Source organism: Mustela putorius, unplaced genomic scaffold, assembly GCF_011764305.1.
Source record: "Mustela putorius furo isolate JIRA1106 unplaced genomic scaffold, ASM1176430v1.1 tig00000174_pilon_pilon_pilon, whole genome shotgun sequence".
Lineage (NCBI taxonomy): Eukaryota > Metazoa > Chordata > Mammalia > Carnivora > Mustelidae > Mustela > Mustela putorius.
In genome coordinates this window covers 24,814,029-24,829,649 of record NW_025421304.1, presented here as the reverse complement: position 1 = coordinate 24,829,649, position 15,621 = coordinate 24,814,029, and positions in this window count along the sequence as shown.

The window sequence follows — 15,621 nt, the reverse complement described above, 5'->3', positions numbered from 1 at the left end:
TTGAAAGAGCTAAGAAGAGATTTAACCAGCTGACCACCATAGAAGAATGAGAGTTTGGAGTTAGAATCCCTGTATGTGAGAGGTGCTTATAAGTATCTTTGTCATTTCACTTTCATATTTTGGACTTCACTTCCAAATCTAAGAACTGAGAGGTTTGTCCTAGGACTAAGGGCAAAACCAGCTTACCAAACACCCTAACAGAACTTAAAACTAAGCTGCTATGGGATGAAGGTGATCTGTAAATAATACACTCAACTGCTAAGGGGGGAAAAAGCATCCCAGTTCCAAATGAGCTAGCAAGATTCAGTCTCTACAACATATTACCAATGATGCCCAACACACAATAAGAAATAGATGTAGGCGAAAATAGCCAATGGGGAAACCAGTCAATAAAAGTAAACCCCTCAAATGACCATAAGTTGGAATTAGCAGGCAATCACTTTAAGGCAACCAAGGCCTTCTAGAAAAAAATGGTGATGTAGGAGATTCCAGCTTCCCTGTTTGCCCATAAAAAGTAATTATTAGCCATCCATGAGCAAACACAGCTCCAGAAGAGCTCGAGATTCTCCTTCAGAAATTTTAGCAACAACATGGAACAAAAACAAACAAAAAAACCTAACAACTGAGAATATTCACACAAGAGAAGAAAAACAAGTTTATTTTCTCCACAGCATCCCATCCCCATGCCAGCAATGTTCAACTCCAAGAAGGAGATTTCCACCCAGTGAGAGTTCCTCTCACCAGAAACGAAAGAATGGGTAGAAAGATGAGTATCTTTAGCCTCTCCAGGCACTGTGTGAAGGTCATGCTTCAGTTTTTACACCACCCAAACTGGTAAAGAGAGCCAGCTAGGAATAGGAGGAAAAACAGGTTATTATTAGCAAACACATAGCAGGAATGATTGTGGTTCACAGAGACCTGCTCTTCAGACAAACTCAGCAGCTCTGCCATGGGTACTTACTATTGCTAACACTGGCTCCCCCTCAGTCCCTCCCTTATTCCATCCTCTCCCCTCCCTTAAAACTCCTTCTGCCAAAGCTTGGACCCAACACTGGCAATTATGCAAGATCTTTCTGGCCGTGCAAGTGTAAGAACTCAGCACCTTGGTTCCTTCCCACATCCATCAGGGTCTGGATGCTACACTCACAGTCAGCCCAGGCTTCTACAGCTGTGTGACTACAGGATACCAGTGTAAGCAACCTGGGCTGACCCCCACCAGCATGCCTGTGTCGTTATCCCCTGGAAAAGCACCTGCTTGTCATTGCCTGATGTGTATCCTTGACCCCCTACTGTAGAACATATACATGAAAGGGAGCATGTGCAGTCACCAATAAACACACAAATATCCAGGGCCTCCCACAGTTGCTTGTGGATATGGATCAAGCCCTGCTTTCTGTCACTAGTCACCAACATCACTCCTAGCTATAGATTGCTTTAGTTCTGGCATGCCCCTAACTCCCAGCCTTACCCCTGTCACTGACTCTCACTACAGTGTGCATAACCAGGGAAAGAGAGTACAACTATAGGTGAGCACACTAATATCCAGGTCCCCCACAGCTGCTTACAAGTCCATGTCATGTCTTGTCTTCTGTCAATGGCCAGCACCACCATGCCCACCTGTAGACCAGTCTCTCTAGCTTTTGGCCTGCATGTCCCCCAGCTTGACCCCTGTCACTGGCTTCCACAGTATGCAGACCTGGGAATAAAGTGCAAGGTCATATGAGGACATGCTGACACCCAGGTCCTCTACAGACACCAGTGACCCAGAATTGGCCCTGGTCCCCATCACTACAAACATGTCTACAGGTGGCCTCTACCACCACATAAGAACCTGCAGCTGAATGTGTGCATACCACTGACTCCAGTCACCACCACTACCTGGCCTCATCCCTTGTTACCAGTCCTGGAGATGCTGCTTAGGAGCCCTATAGCCCATGAGGCCACTGCACACTTCCCTGTACAGTGCTTGCTAAGGACCACACAGCTGGCAATACTGTAGACTCCCGTGGCCTGAGCCAAAGAGATGTCACACCACACTTGGGCATGGTGCCACCATGTGTCCCAACACTTGGCACCCTCTATCACTAGACCCAGGGTCATAGCACAATCCAGTGTGCCCCATCTGAGATGAAGGACTTCCCTATCTGAAATTAGTGCATAAAATCTGTGTTTCTTCAAATGCACAGACAACTATTTGAGGCTGCAGAGATCGTAAAGAATCAGGGAAATACGTCTACATCAAAAAATATAGTAAACTTCCAGTACCTGGGCCCAAAGAAATGGAGATCCAGTAATTATCTGACAAAGATTTCAAAATGATATTTCTACAGACTCTCAGATAGCTGAAGAAAAACAAACAAACAAACAAACAACAACAACAACAACAACAAAAAACACAGAACAGAGGAAACTAATACTAGAACTAAATGAGAAGTTCCAAGATAAAACATTGAAAAGAACCCAACAGAAATTGTGAAATGAAAGATAAAACAACTGAACTAAGAAATTCAATAGATGACTTCAACAGCAGACTTAAAGAAGCAGAAGAGAGAGTCAGTAAGCTAGAAGACTGATCAATTGAAGTTATACAATTAGAAGAAGAAAAAGGAAAAAAGAAATGAAAAGGAAGGAGGAAAGCCCAGAGGAGACACCATCAAAAGAAATATGTCTGCATTATTGGAGTCTCTGAAGGAGAAGAGAGGGAGAAAAGAATAAGTTTATTTGAATAAATAATGACAGAGAACTTCAAAAAGATGAGGACATCCAAGCTCATGAAGGTAATAGGTCACCTGAAAATTTCAATCTGAAATATTTCTTCTCCATTACACAGAATAAAACTGTCTAAAACCAAGACAAAGAATTTTAAAAGTAGAAGAGAAAAAAAAATTCTCATGCAAGGGAACCTCCATGAGGCTGTTAGCAAATTTTATAGCAGAGATCTCATAGGCCAGGAGAGAATGGGAAGATATATTCAAAGTACTGAAAGAAAGAAACTGCCAACCAGAATACTTTACCCACCAAAATTATTCTTTAGACTGAAGGCAAAATAAAGACTTTCCCTTATAAACACAAGCTGAGGGAATTCGTCATCACTAAACCTGCCTTACAAGAAAAGCTGAAAGGAGTCCTTCAAGCTGAAACAAAAAGAATGCTAAATAGTAACGTGAAAATATACACCCCACTGGTAAACATACAAGATAGGATACTCTGACCATGTGTTTACCTAATACTGTAAAATGCTGATGTGTTAGCCCAACTCTACAATAAAGGTCAAAGGATGAAAGCACTAATGAGAAAGAATGTAACTTCAACAATTTTTAAACAATACACAAAAAGTAAATGTACATCCTAAATGTAATAGAGGGATAAAAGGATAAAAAGGTAGAAATTTGTGATCTAAGTCAAATTGTTATTGATGTAAAATAGACTATTTTATCTTCATAGTGATTTATATAAACCTCATGGGAAGCATACAGCAAAAATCTTCTGTAGACACACAAAAATAAAGAGAAGGACATCAAAGCATAGCACTATAGGAAATTACCAATATACAAATAGAGTTACCAAAAAAGGAAGAAAAATTCAAATACACAACAGCCAGAAAAATAGGATGGCATTAAGAAGTCCTTACCTATCAATAATTATTATAAATATTAATGGATTTAACTCTCCAATCAAAAGGTGTAGAATGGCTGATTGTATGTTAAAAAAAAAAAAAAAAAAACCTGGAAGACCCAATTATAGGCTGCCTATCAGAGAGACTCACCTCAGCTCTAAGGGCAGAAACAGATTCAAAGTGATTGGATGGCAAAGGTGTTCCATGAAAGTGGACACACGCACACGCGCGCACACACACACATGCACACACACACACACATACACGGTAGATTTATTAATATCAGATAAAAGAGACTTTAGACCAAAAATGTCACTATAGATAAAAATGTTATATAATAAGGGGGTCTAATCATCAAGAAGATAGATCATAAATACATATGCAGCATCTAAATATATTAAGCAAATACCAACAGATCTGAAAGAAGAGATAGACAGCAATAAGACTAGAGGAATTTAGTGTTCCACTAGATTATTCAGACAGAAAATCAACAGGAAAGTTTTATATCTGGACCACATTTTAGACCAAGTAGACTTAACAGATACATTCGAACATTTCATCCAACGGCAGCAAAATACATTCTCCTCAAGTGCACAATGAATTTTCCCCAGGATACAGCAAAGACTAGATAATAAGACAGGGCTCAGAAATTTAATAAGATTTAAGTCATACCATCTATTTTTTCCAACCACAATGGGTGTAAAACTAGATATCAATTCTGAAAGAAAAATAGAGAAAGAATACAAATACACGGCAGTTAAATAACATGTTACCAATGAATGGGTCAAGCAAGACGTCAAAGAAGAAATAAAATACATGGAGACAAATGAAAAAGAAAACACAGTAATCCAAAATCTTTTGGTTGCAGCAAAAGCAGTTTTTAGAGGCAGGTTTAGAGCAATACAGATCCACCTCAAGAACCAAGAAAAATCTCAAACACATAACATAACCTTACACCTAAATGTGCTTGAAAAAGACCAGTCAAAGCCCAAAGCTAATAGAAGGAAAGAAATAATGGATATTAGAGCAGAAATAGTGAAATAGAGATGAAGTATGAAAATGAAAACAGAAGCCGATTTTTAGAAAAGATAAAAATATTGATAAACCTTTACCCACACATCAGAAAATAAAGAGAAAAGACTCAAAATCAGAAATGAAGGCAAAGAAGTAACAAGTGACACCAAAGAAATGCAAAAGAGAAGAGACTATTATGAAAACTTATATGCCAAATTGGAGAACCTAACAGAAATGGATAAATTCCTACAAACATACAATCTTTCAAAACTGAATCAAAAAGAAATAACAGATTTGAAGAGACCAATTACTAGTAATGACGTTGAATCCATATATAAAACAAACAAACAAAAAACTCCCAAACAAAAGTCTAGGACTAGATGGATTCATGTGGATTCTACCAAAAACAATTAAAGAACAGTTAATATCCATTCCTCTCAAACTATTCAAGAAGAAATAGAAGAGGAAGGAGAGCTTCTAAATTCATTGTATATAGCCAATATTATCCTGATACCAAAACTAGATAAAAACACTACTAAAACAAAACAGAACAAAACAAAAATCTTCAGGTCAATATCTCTGATGAAAATATATGCAAAAATCCTCAATAAAATATTAGCAAACTGAATTCAGCAATACATTTAAAAAATTCACTATGATATAGGATTTATTGGAGGAATGATAAAGTGGTAAAATAGTTGCAAAATCAATGTGATACATCACATTAAGAGGAGATAGGATAAAAGCCATATGATCGTCTCAGTAGATGCAGAGAAAGCATTTGGCTAAATACAACACCCATTCATGGCAAAAATTCTCAACAAAGTGGGTTTAGAGGGAACATACATTAATAAAATGAATCCCATGTATGAGAAATCCACAACTTACATCATACTCCATGGTGGAGAACTGAGAGCTTTTCCTCTAAAGATCAAGGAAAAGACAGAATTGTCTTCTCTAACCACTTTTATTCAACACCGTACTGGAAGTCCTAGCCACAGCAGTTCGACATGAAATAAAAGGCATCCAAATTGGTAAGGAAGTTAAACTATCATTATTTGCAGATGATGCTATATAGAGAAGACCCTAAAGACAACACAAAAAACTATTAGAATTGATACATGAATTCAGTAAACTGTAGGACATAAAATTAATATACAGGAATCCACTGCATTTCTATACTAATAAGGAGGAAGAGAGAAATTAAGAAAATGAAGCCTTTTGGAAGCAATACCATTCACAATTATAACCAATACAGTAAGATATTTAGGAATAAACCCAACCATAAATTCTGAGACCTATAAAACATCAATCAAAGAAATTGAAGATAACACAAAGAAATGGAAAAAATGTTCATGTTCATGGGTTGACAGACCAAATATTGTTAAAATATCCATACTGCCCAAAGCAATCTGCACATTTAATGCAATCTTTATCAAAATACCACCAGAATTTTTCATACAACTAGAATAAACAATCCTAAAATTTATATATGGAACCACAAAAGACCTAGAATAGCCAAAGCAACCTTGAAAAAAGAAGAGCAAAGCTGGAGGCATCACAATTCTGGACTTGAAGTTATATTACAAAGCTGTGGTAATCAAAGGAGTATGGTACTAGTACAAAAAAAAAGACAGATCAATAGAACAGAATAGAAAACCCAGAAATAAACCCACAATTCTATGGTCAGTTCATCTTTGACAAAGCAGGAAAGAACATCCAGTGGGATAAAGACAGGCTCTTCAACAAATGATATTGGAAAAACCGGACAGCGAGATGCAGAAGAATGAAACTGGACCACTTCCTTATACCATTTATGAAAATAAATCCAAAGTGGATTAAAGACCTAAATGTGAGACCTGAAACCATCAAAATCCTAGAAGAGACCACAGGCAGTAACTTCTTTGACATCAGCCATAGCTACCTCCCTCTAGAAAGATCTCCTAAGGCAAGGGAAACAAAAGCAAAAACAAGCTATTGGGACTCCATCAACATAAAAATCTTCTGCCCAGCAAAGGCAACAATCACCAAAGCTAAAAGGCCATCTACTGAACAGGAGAAGATATTTGCAAAGAACGTATCTGGTAAAGGGTGAGTATTTAAAATATATAAGGAACTTATGAAACACACCCCCAAAATAAATAATCCAATTAAAAGTGGATGGAAGACATGAATAGACATTTTTCCAAAGAAGATATCTGTATGGCCAACAGACCCATGAAAAGATGCTCAGTATCACTTCTCTATTAGGGAAATGCATATCAAAACTACAGTTAGATCCTACTTCATACCTGTCAGAATGGCTAACATCAACAACACAAGAAAGAGCAGGTGCTGGCAAGGACGTGAGAAAAGGGAGCCCTCGTGCATTGTTGGTGGGAATGCAAACTGGTGGAGCCACTATGGGAAAGAGTATGGAAGTTCCTCAGTAAGTTAAAAATAGAACTACCGGGGCACCTGGGTGGCTCAGTGGGTTAAGACTCTGCCTTCAGCTCAGGTCATGGTCTCAAGGTCCTGGGATCGAGCCCCGCATCCGGCTTGCTGCTCGGCAGGGAGCCTGCTTCTTTTTCTCTCTCTTTCTCTGCCTGCCTTTCTGCCTACTTGTGATCTCTGTCTGTCAAATAAATAAATAAAATCTTAAAAAAAAAATAGAACTACCTTATGATCAAGCAATCAACTCTACTGAATATTTACCCAAAGAGTACAAAATACTATTTCAAAGGGATCCCAATGTTTATAGCAGCATTATCTACACTAACCAAGATAAGGATCTAGTCCCAGCATTCACTGATTGAGGAACAGATAAAGAAATGACACACACACACACACACACACGCACACACACACTGGAATACTACTCAACCAGAGAAAGGATGCAATCTTGCCATTTGCTCCGACACAGAGCTAGAGAGTATTATGCTAGGCAAAATCAGTCAGAGGAAAACAAATACCATATGATCTCACTCATATGTGGAATTTAAGAAACAGAACAAATCAGCAAAGGCTTAAAAAAAATAAAAGAGCTGAAGGCAAACCAAGAAACAGACTGATGGTTACCAGAGGAGAGGTGGGGGTGGAGGGGATGGGGTTAATAGGACATGGGGATTAAGAAGTTCACTTGTGATGAGCACCGAGTGTTGTATGGAAGTATTGAGTCACTGTATTATATACCTGAAACTAATATTATATTGTATGGTAACTGGAATTTAAATAAAAACTTAAAAAAAATCCCTTTTATGTAATTGTAACAAAAATAAAATACCTAAGAATAAATTTAACCAAGGAAGTTAGAGACCTGTTGTCTGAAAACTATAAAACACTGCGGAAAGCAATTGAAGATGACACAAATGGAAAGAAAGCCATGCTTATGGAGTCGACGGATATTGTTAAAATGTCCCTATGACCCAAATCATTCTGGAGATTCAGTGCAATCACTAACAAAATGCCAATAGCATTTTTCAGAAAACTAGAAAAACAATCCTAAAATTTGTATGGAACCCCAAAGGACCTCAAAATTCCAAAGGAATCTTGAGAAAGAAGACCAAAGATAGAGGTATCACGATTCCAGATTTCAAGATATACTCCAAAGCTATAGTGACAAAACAGTATGGTACTGGTACCAAGATAGACACAGCAAAAGAACAGAACAGACAACCAGAAATAACCCCATGCTTACAGGGACAATTAATCTGTGACTAAGGAAGCAAGAATATACAATGGGGAAAAGACAGTCTCTTTCCTAAATGGTGCTGGGAAAACTAGACAGCCACACGCAAAAGAATAAAACTGGATCACTATCTATTCCATACACAAAAATAAGCTCAAAATGGGTTAAAGACTTAAATGTGAGACATAAAATCATAAACATCCTAGGAAAAAAAAAGACAGTAATTTCTTTGACATTGACCTTAGCAACATTTTTCTAGCTAGGCCTCCCCAGGCAAGGAAAACAAAAGTAAAATAAAAAGTTTTTGCACAGGAAAGGAAACCATCAACAAAACAAAGGTAAACCTCCTGAATAGGAGAAGATAGTGTTAAATAAGGTATTCAATAAGGGGCCAATATCCTAAATATGTAAAAAACTTAAACAACAACAACAACAAAACCCAAAAACAAAAACAAAACAAAAAAACGCCTCCCCAAATAATTCAATTTAAAAACGTGCAGAGGACCTAAATAGACATTTTCCAAAGAAAATATACAGATGGCCAAGAGACACATGAAAAGATGCTCAACATCTCACTAATCGTTAGGGAAATGCAAATCCAAACCACAAGGACATATTCTCATATACCTATCAGAATGACTAGAATCAAAGAGAAGTAAATGTTGGTGAGGATGTGGAGTAAAAGGAGCCCTGTGTCCTGCTGGTGAGAATGTAAATTGGTGCAGCCACTGTGGAGAACAGTATGGAGGTTCCTCAAAAATTAAAAATAGAAATACTGCATGATCCAGTAGTTCTACTCCTGGGTCACCCAGAGAAAATGAAAATCCTAATTCAAAAAGACAATATGTACCCCTATGTTCATTGCAGCATTATTTCAAATAGACATGATATGGAAGCAATTCAAGTATCCATCAGCAAATGAGTGGATAAAGAAGTGGTATATATGTGTATGTGTATAACAATGGAATATACACTATGGAATATACTATGGAATATATATACATATATTCCATTGTGTATATCAGTATATATACACACACATATATATATATATACACTCAAACACACTATATACTCTGGAATACGTGTATTCCATATATATCAAATACCATACACACACACACACTATGGAATATATATAACACATATGGAACTTGTGTGTGCACAGACACACACACACACACACACACACTATCGAATATTGTTTAGCTGATATTTTGCTATTTGCAATAACACAGATGCACCCAGAGAGTATTATGTTAAGTGAAATAAGTCACTGAAAGATACATACCATATGATTTCACTTATATACAGAATCTAAAAACCAAATGAACAAACAAAGAACAGATTCTTAAATATAGAGAATGGTGGTTGTCAGAGGGGAAGTGAGTGGAAGGAGAGGTGAAATAACTAAAGGCAATTAAGAGGTACGCATTTTCAGTAGTAAAATAAGTCATAGTGAAGGCAAGTATATCATAGGGAATACAGTCAATAATATTTTAATAATGATGTTTGAAGACAGATGGGGACTATACTTTATCATAGTGAGCACTGAGTAATGCATCCCATTCAACAATGGTAAAAACCAAAATAAACAAAGAAAACAGAACTATCATGTCATCTAGCAATCCCACTTCTGGGTATATATGCAAAGAAAATGAAATCAGAATCTTCTAGAGAGATTTGCACTCTCATGTTGATTGAAGTCTTACAATAGCTAAGACATGGAAACAAACTAAGTGTCCATCAACATATGAATGGATAGATAAGATATAAGATATACAAACAATGGAATATTATTCAGCATGAGAAAGAAGGAAATGCTGTGTTTGAAACGAGTTGGGTGGACATTGAGGGCATCATGCTAAGTGAAGTCAGGTACAGAAAGACAAATACTGTATGATATTCCTTATACATGGCATCTTAAAAAAGAAACAACAGAGTGGTAGTTACCAAGGTTTGGGGTTAATGAGGGGTTATTCCCAAAGTGTATGAACTTCTACTTATAAGATTAATAAGTTTGGGGCTATAATATACAGCATAGGAATTATAGCTGATACTCTATCATATAAAATATACTTTAATATTGCTTAAAGAGTAGATCTAAAATGTTCTCACCACAAAAAAGAAATGGTAACTGTGTGAAGGATGAAGGTGGGAGCAAATACCATGGTAATCATCATTTTGCAATTTATAAATGTATCAAATCAACACATTATATACCTTAAACCTGCACAATATTACTTGTCAATTATATCAATCAAACTGGAAAAAAGCAGCTTCACTTTATAAAAATAAAATAATCTATGTGAAAATGTTACAATAAAGTAATGGATAATTTCAAAAGAGACATAGAAGCTGAAAAAAGAAAGCAATCAAATAGAGATCTTAAGTGAACAAGTACAATAGCTAAAATTCAGAAAAATCAAAGATGGGATTAACAGAGTGTGTGCAACCAAAGAAAGTAGTTATAAACTTAGACACATTAATAGTATTTATCCTAGACTAAGAACAGAGGAAAGGGAAAGCAAACTGGGGGGGAGGGCAGAGGGGGGAAGACCCTGTAATTGAACCCAAAAGAAGAAAGTAAGAATTAGAAAAAAGACACATTTGAAGTATATTGGCCAATTTTTTCAAATTGCCCTCAAAATCATCAATGCACAGGTCCAAGGTCAGAAAACCCCAGTTAGTACAAATACAAAGAAAACCACACCTGAACATACTGTAGTCAAACTGCTGTCAACCACGGGGTGGGGGGGCAGGGGGGCTTAAGAGAATTCATATACAGTAGAACCTGGAGTAGAAAGACAGCAGAGAGAGAGAGGTAAAAAAGAAAGAAAGAGAGAGAACGAATGAATGAACGAAGGAAAAAAAGAGAAAAAGGAAAAAAAAAGAAAAGAAAGAAGAAAAGGAAGAAAGAGAAAGAGTGAGCAATGGAGACTCAGAAGATAAAAGGAGGACATTAAAATATCAGGGCGGGGCACCTGGGTGGCTCAGAGGGTTAAGCCTCTGCCTTCAGCTCAGGTCCTGGGATCGAGTCCTGCATCGGCGTCTCTGCTCAGCGGGGAGCCTGCTTCCCTCTCTCTCTCTCTCTCTCTCTGCCTGCCTCTCTGCCTACTTGTGATCTCTGTCTGTCAAATAAATAAATAAAATCTTAAAAAACAATAATAAAATAAAATATCAGGGCAGAGGGTCGAGTGTGGGGAGGTACTATTACACAGATTCTGCCATGAAGTATAAAAATGTATTTTTTTAAAGTAAAAAGAGACAGTTTCCAGACAAAGAGTAGCTCAGACAATACATTCAGACTGACACTGTAAGAAATGCTAAAGGAAGTTCTTCCGGTTGGATATGAATTTCACCAATGAAAAACTAAATAGGGAAGAAGGAGAGTCGTAGAAATAGTAAATATGAGAAGTTTTCTTTTCTTTTCTCAATTTGTATACACTGTAATGGACTTTTTAGAGTAAAATGATCAATAAAAATCAAGATTGGTAAAGCACGAATAAAAAATATATGGTGATAACACAAAGACAGGATGGGAACAAACTGTTATACGCTTATTTGTTGTTTTTATGTTATATATGAAGTGATATGTTAATAACATATTGGAGTGTTAATAACAGTATTAGAGTAATCATAAAAAAAATTAAGAAGGCTAATAGAAGAGAAAAGTTTAAAAAAAAAGTCCAAAACTTTGACTAACTCAAGAGAAAACAGAACCAAGAACTAAAGAACAGAGAAAACAAATTAGATGTTGCTATCACTAACCCCAACTATCTCAGCACTTCTATTAAATGCAAATGACTTTCATGTTCCAATTTATAAAATATCTTATTTGTAATGAAGATTTTCAAGATCAATTCTCTTAGCCTCTCATTTGCAATACATGATTATTAACTAAAGTCACCATGCTGTGCGTTATCCCCCATGACTGACTTATTTCATACCTGGAGGTTTGTATTCTTTTCCTCTTTTCACCTATCTTGCCCATGATCCCTGCCTCTGGCAACAAGCTATCTGTTCTCTATGAACTTAGCTTTTTAAAGATGTTTTTTAATTTATTTAATTTGGGGGGGCGGATTCCACATACACATGAGAGCACATGGTATTTGACTTTCTTGGTCTTATTTCACTTAGAATAATGCCCTCAAAATCCATGCTGTCAAAAATGGCAAGATTTCTTTTTTTGTTGTTGTTGTTGCAGAATATCCATATGTATATATATATATATATATATATATATATATATATATATATATATGCCAGGTTTTCCTTATCTAATCCTCTGTCCATGGATACTTAGGTTGTTTCCGCATCTTGGCTATTGTAAATAATGTGCCTATGAACGTCAGGATATATATACCTTTCAATTAGTGTTTTTGTATACATTCCAATTTTAAAGCAGGAATTGTCACACTAGATATAAAGGAAGAATCAAGTACCTGTTCTTAAAATATGCACTTTAAATATGAAGACACAGATGAGTGAAAGGAGAAATATAGAAAAACGATGAACAGAACCTTAATGCTCTGGGGTGCCTAGGTGGCTCAGTTGGTTAAGCAAGCATCTGCCTTTGGCTCAGGTCTTGATCTCAGGGGTCCTGGGACAGAGCCCCATGTTGGACTCCCTGCTCAGTGGGGAGTCAGCTTTTCTCCTCTGCCCCCCTCCTCCACTCATGTGCTTGGAGATGCGCGCTCTAAGATAAATAAAATTTTTTTTAAAATTACAAATCAATTCTGTGCCAATATATTTGTCAACTGAAACAAAATGGCAAATTTCTGGGAAGTAACACATAAAACTAACACGAGAATAATTATGATAGTAATTTATCTTTTAAATAAATTGAATTAGGGAACAAATCTACTTAAAAGAAAAATCAATCTGCAAATGTTCTTTTAAATTCCATAAAAGATTTAAGGAAAACAGGCACCTGAGTGGCCCAGTGAGTTGTGTCTGACTCTTGATTTCTGCTCAGGTCATGATCTCAGGGCTGTGAGATCCACCCCCATGTGGCGCTCTGGGTTCAGCACAGTCTGTTCAGGACTTTTTTCTCCCCCTGTTCCTCCCCCCAACTTGCTTGGGTATGCACTTGCATGCTCTCTCTCTCTCTCAAATAAATAAGTAAATCTTTTTAAAAAGCCATTTAAGGAAGAAATCACACTAATCTGACACAAATTCTTTCAGAAAACAAAAATTAGGGTACACTTCCAACCTATTTGAGGTCAATATTACTCTGATTGACAAAACCTGACAAACATACAATGAGTAAGTAAAATTATAGTCTCGTATCCTTGGTGGTTAGAAATGTAAAAGTCCTGGGGTGCCTGGGTGGCTCAGTGGTTTGGGCTGCTGTCTTCAGCTCGGGTCATGATCTCAGGGTTCTGGGATCGAGCCCCGCATCGGGCTCTCTGCTCTGCAGGAAGCCTGCTTCCCTCTCTCTCTCTCTCTGCCAGCCTCTCTGCCTACTTGTGATCTCTGTCAAATAAATAAATAAAATCTTAAAAAAGAAAAAAAGAAATGCAAAAGTCCTTAAAAAGTGTTGGAAAATTTAATCCAGAAACATATAAAGGGACTAAGGCATCACTGGGATTTATTCCAGAATGGTAAATTGATTGGCTTAGGCATGCTAAACCAGTAAAACTTACACTAACAAAATAAAGGAGAAAAATTATAAGATTACTTTAATAGATGTAGGGGAAAAGGCCTTAGACAAAAATTCAATCCTATGACATTCCTAGAGGGGGAAAAAGCTTGCAAGAATCTAGGAATAGAAAGAAACTTTTTCAAGTTAATAAAGAACACCCATGAAAAACCTACAGCCAATACTGTGCTTTAGGTGAAATATTAAACATGTTGTATCTGAGACTGAGAACAGGACAAGGATGTCTCTTCTCAGCACTTCTAATCAACATTATACCACATATTTTAGCCAGTGCTCTAAAGAAATAGAAGGCATGAGGTTGGAAAGAGATATCTTTGATGGGTAGCTATTTACATAGGAATAAGGAGGATATTTAATAAAACCTACTAAAAATTAGCAAGGCCACAGCACACAAATCAACTTATAGAGATCAATTCTACTTCCGTAGACTAGATTAGTAGTCAGTCATAAGATGGCTCCATGATCCATGCCTCTATCTATTGAATCACATCTGCCTTAAGTGACCAATATGGTAAGTCATAACTAATGAGGCATTGCAAGGCACTACATTAGGGATTACATATTTTCCCTTGGTCTTTTGGATCACTTATTGTGGAGGAAGCCAGCTACCCTGATGTGAGGATAGTCAAGAAACCCCAAGAGGAAGCTCACCTGGGGATTATGACCAACACCATTTGAGATAGCTAATTGGTGATGGGATCATCTAGTCTGGGTCAAACCTTCAGATGACAGCAATTCTGTTTGATGTTTTACTGAAACCTTAGGAGAACTGGAACTCACCATCTAATTGACTCCAAAAAGAGAAGGCCCAAAAGAAAAAGAATATATGATTACTGTTAGTTTCAGCCTCTAAATTATTGAGTGGTTTATTGTACAGCAATTGATAACTATATTGTGATTGGAAGATGAACTTTATTTTTTATTTTTTTTTTATTTATTTATCTGACAGAGAGAAATCACAAGTACACTGAGAGGCAGGCAGAGAGAGAGAGAGAGAGAAGGAAGCAGGCTCCCTGCTGAGCAGAGAGCCCGACGCGGGACTCGATCCCAGGACCCTGAGACCATGACCTGAGCCGAAGGCAGCGGCTTAACCCACTGAGCCACCCAGGCGCCCCAGAAGATGAACTTTAAAGTAGTATACTCTACAACAACATTCATGAACATTAACAAACATCAACAAAATATTTGAGGATGTAGTTTTTTTTTTTTAATTGGAAGTAACCTAGACCTCTATACAAAAAACTATAAAACACTATCCAGATAAAAATTTAAAAGAGCTAAATAAAAGGTTTACCAAGTTCATGGATTAGAAGATTTCAATACTGTTAAGATGTTAAGATGTAATTATTCCCCAAATTCTTCTAAAGATTCAACGTGTTTCTCTTTTTTTAATTTTTTATTTATTTTGTTTAAGACTCAGTGTGTTTCTAATTAAATTCCTAGCACGCTTATTTGTGCTAATTGATATGTAGATTCTAAATTTTATATGTAAATGCAAAGGACCTAGGATAGCCAAAATCTACCTTAATAAAAAAGATAGTATTAATACCTGATTTTGAGACTTAATGAAAAGATTCAGTAATGAATATTTTATACAACTGTACTAGGATGATAGATAAATAATTAATTAGAACCAAAAAAAAGGGTCCATAAATAAAC